Raw genomic sequence first — 4696 nt, 5'->3', positions numbered from 1 at the left:
AAGGAAGTCATACTTCTGTCACTTCAAATCAAAGCTAGAAATGATAAACTTAGTGAGGAAGGCATGTCAGAAACCCAGACAGGCCAAAAGCTAGGCGTCTTGTGCCAAACACTTAGCCAAATTGTGAATGCAAACAAAAAGTTCTTGAAGGAAATTAAAAGTGCTATCCTAGTGCATACCTGAATGATAAGAAAGTGAAACAGCCTTATTCCTGATATGCAGAAAATTTTAGTGGTCTGCATAGAGGATCAAACCAGTCCCAACATTCCTTTAAGCCAAAGCCTAGTCTAGAGGAAGGCCCTAACTCAAGGCTGAGAGAGGTAAGGAAACTGTAGAAAAGTTTGAAGCTAGCAGAGTTTGGTTCACGAGGTTTAAGAAAAGAAGCATAACATAACAGTACAAGGTGAAGAAGCAAGTGCTGATGGAGAAGCTGTAACAAGTTATCCAGAAGATCTAGCAAAGATAGATGGAGGTGGCTACAATAAACAGCAGTTTATTAATGTAGACTTAATAGCCTTCTATTGGAAGCAGATGCCATCTAAGACTTCTCTAACCAGCGAGAAGTCAAAGCCTGACTTCAGAGCTTCAAAGGACAGACTTATTAGGGGCTAATGCATCCAGTGACCTTAAGTTTAAGCCAATTTTCGTTTACCCTTATGAAAATTCTAGGGCCCTCAAGAATTGTGCTAAATTGACTTTATTTGTGTTTTATAGATGAAACAAAAAGGCCTGGGTGACAGCCTATCGGTTTACAACATGGCTTCCTGAATATTTTAAGCCTACTGTTGAGAACTACTACTCAGAAAAAAAGATTTTTTTCAAAATATTAGTGCTCACTGACAGTGCACCTGCTCAGCCAAGAACTCTGATGGAGATGTACAAGAAAATGTTGTTTTCATGCCAGCTAGTACAACATCCATTCTGTAGCCCGTGGATTAAGCAGCAAATTTGCCTCTCAATTCTTATTATTTAAGAAATCCATTTTATAAGGCTATAGCTGCCACAGATAGTGATTCCTCTGATAGAGCTGGGCAAAGTAATTAAAAGCCGTTTGGAAAGGATTTATCATTTTATATGCCATTAAGAGCATTCTGATTCATGGGAGGAGGTAAAAATATAACACTAACATGAGTTTGAAAGAAACTGATTCCAAGCCCCGTGGATAACTTTGAGGGATTCAAGACTCCAATGGATGAAGTCACTGCAGATGTGATAGAAATAGCAAGAGAAATAGAATTGGAAGTGGAGGCTGAAGATACGACTGAATTGCTGCAATCTCATAATCAAACTTGAGGTGCTTCTTATGATTGAGCAAATAAAATGGTTTCTTGAGATAGAAACTATTCCTGGTGAATATGCTATGAACATTGTTCAAATGACAACAAACAATTTAGAATATTGTCTAAACATGGCTGATAAAGCAGCATCAAGATTTTAGAGGATTGACTCCAATTCTGAAAGAAGTTTTACTATAGTAAACAATGCTGCTAAATAGCATCACATGCTACAGGGAAATTGTTCTTTAAGGGAAGAGTCAAGTGATCTGGCTAACTTTACGGTTATCTTAAGAAACTGCCACAGCCATGCAAACCATCAGCAATCTGCCACCCTGATCCCTCACCAGCCATCAACATTGAAGCAAGATCCTCCACCAGCAAACAGATTATGACTTGCTGAAGCCTTTAAGATCATTACCATTTTTTTAGCAATTAAGTGTTTTTTAAATTAAGGTAAGTGCTCTTTAAAAGATATAATGCTATTGCACACTGAATAGAATACAGTATAGTGTACACATAACATTTATATGCACTGGGAAACCAAATCTTGTTTGTGACTTGTTTTATTGCGATATTTGCTTTATTGAGGTGGTCTGGAACTGAACCCACAACGTTCCTGAGGTAGACCTGCGGTTTGATTTTGGACATGCATAACTTAAGGCTTTCTCTGTGTGAATGACCAAGTGGCAGTTGGAAATGTGGATTTGGGTTTTTCATGTACAAATGGCACTTTGAGAGTCAGTTACTTAGGAGAGGAAGTTGAACAGCATGTGGAGAGGAAAAAGGAAGGACAGCAGGGGTGGGCAGGGTGAGGTGAGAAGTTAGATAATGATACCAGGCAGGAATTGGTTAAGGAGGAAAGGAAGGCTGCAGGGGTGCAGTGACATGGGTTGCAAGAGAGGATGAAGAGATGAGGAGCAGTTTCTCAACAGGTCAAATGCTCTAAAGAGGTAGCCAATGACAAGAAAAGAGGCCTCTGGATTTATAGATCAAGAATCTATTGGGATTGAACTGCTTCCAGGGGTTCTTTTGGAAATTTAGCAGTGATTTTACTTGTCCCAGTGATTGTGGAGTGTATTAGTGTGTTTTCACACTGCTATAAAGAAATATCCAAGACTGGGTAATTTATAAAGGAAAAAGATTTAATTGACTCACAGGTCTGCATGGCTGGGGAGGCCTCAGGAAACGTACAATCATGGAGTTAGGAGAAGCAGACACCATCTTCACAAGGTGGCCAGAAAGAGAGAAGTGCTGTGAAGGAGGAACTTCCAAACATTTATAAAACCATCAGATCTTGTGAGAATTCACTCACTATCATGAGAACAGCATGGGGGAAACTGCCTGCATGATCAAGGGAAACCTGCCTCCCTTGACACACGGGGATTACAATTTGAGATGAGATTTGGGTGGAGACACAGAGCCAATCCGTGTCAGGGAGCAGGACACTAATGGAATATAGTTAGTGGGGTCGAAGGTGCTAGACACCTTTCCCAGACCAGGACAGTCCCGCACAGCAAAGGGTTGTCCTGCATCCTGTGTGAGCTGGTTGTCCCACTGCTCATTCATGCAGATGAAAAATCTATTTATAATTTTCTCAGCCTAGTATCTATTTTTATATATAAACATAAACTGTTTTCCACACAGTTTTAAGATATATCAAAATTTCCTGGAATGCTGTAAATCGAATGGCAATATCATTTATAGAATTTGAATTACCAATACAGTTCATTTTGTAGCGGTCTCCTTCATGGTGATTCTGCATATGGAACTAGTATCTGACCACTTTATTGTGTGTTCTAGAACATAGACTGAGGTAGATTTAAAATTCCGGAAATGGAGAAATTTTGAGAAATTTGGCAAATGGGGAATTTTGGCAAAGAAGGGCAGGAGAAACCTTGGTCCTTAATGTGAAAGGATGCTCTAGGATTGGAAATAGGAGACAGCTTGAAGTGAAGAAGCCACTAGACGCAGAAATGTGAAAATTCAGAACAGAGGATGTAACTGATGTAACATTTTCGTAGAGAAGAAGGAACTATTGATTGTTGATCTCTGGAAGAAAAGTGGTACAGTTTCTTCCTATAAGAAAATGAAAAGGCTGGGCGCGGTGACTCATGCCTGTAATCCCAGCAGTTTGGGAGGCTGAGGCGGGCAGATCATTTGTGGCCAGGAGTTTAAGAACAGCCTGGCCAACATGATGAAACTGCCTCTCTACTAAAATTACAAAAATTAGCCAGGCATGGTGGCGAGTGCCTTTAATCCCACCTACTTAGGAGGCTGAGGCAGGAGAACTGCTTGAACCTGGGAGGTGGAGCTTGCAGTGAGCTGAGATCATGCCACTGGACTCCAGCCTGGGCGACAGAGTGAGTCGCTGTCTCAGAAAAAAAAAAGAAAAAGAAAAAGAAAAGAAAGCAAATGGAATGATTTAGTAATATTGAGGAAAATTCTAAAGAAGAAAGGGGGTAGAACATTTAAAGATTTTTTTTTATTTATTGTGAAAATACACTGTGTGGTAAAAAAAAAATAAAACATCAGAAACTTAAAGTAGAAAGTGAAAATGGCCAATAAACCCATTCCTAAAATAATCCCCGTTAAATGGTATATATTTTCTAAATGTTTATCCTGTGCTTGTGACTTCTTGTTGTAAATTTTACCTGAGGTATTAATCCATTCTTTCATTGCTATAATGAAATATCTGAGACTGGATAATTTATAAAGGAAAGAGGTTTAATTGCCTCATGGTTCTGCAGGTTGTACAGGAAGCAAAGCAAAATGCTGGCATCTGCTTGGCTTCTGGAGATGCTTCTGGAAGTTTAAATCGTAGCAGAAAGTGAAGGGGCAGCAGGCAGGTCATATAGCCAGAGCAGAAGCAAGAGAGAGTGGGTGCCACACTTTTAATCAGCCAGATCTCAGAAGGATTCGTTCACTATTGTGAGGACAGCACCAAGGGGATGATGCGAAACCATTAATGAGAAATCCACCCACATGATTCGGTCACCTCTCACCAGGCCCCACCTCCAACACTGAGGATTACAATTCAACATGAGATTTGGGCAGGGAAACACATCCAAACCATATCACCTGAGTACGTAAAATATTAGTATTTTTTATTTGCAGACTCTGAGGTTAAATAATAAATAATTATTTATTAAGCACCTATTACAGGCTCTCAGGTTAAATAATAAATAATTTATTAAGCATGTATTACATAATATTATTGGCTCAATCTTTTTGATAATTGTTATTAACATCTTCCATGTAATATATATATTTTTATTCATTGTTCAAGAATAAAAAGAAATTTGTTAAAGTCTCTTAACATTTATCTTGCTGTTTTATTTCTTGAAGTTTTGCTTTATGTATTTTAATGCTATGTTATTTGATACATAAACATTTATACTAGTAATTTCTTTATTGTGAGC

The sequence above is a fragment of the Aotus nancymaae genome, unplaced genomic scaffold (assembly GCF_030222135.1).
Source record: "Aotus nancymaae isolate 86718 unplaced genomic scaffold, 86718_ANA_hifiasm-v0.15.2.pri h1tg000007l, whole genome shotgun sequence".
NCBI classification, from domain to species: Eukaryota; Metazoa; Chordata; class Mammalia; order Primates; family Aotidae; genus Aotus; species Aotus nancymaae.
Note: the sequence above shows the minus strand (reverse complement) of the source record.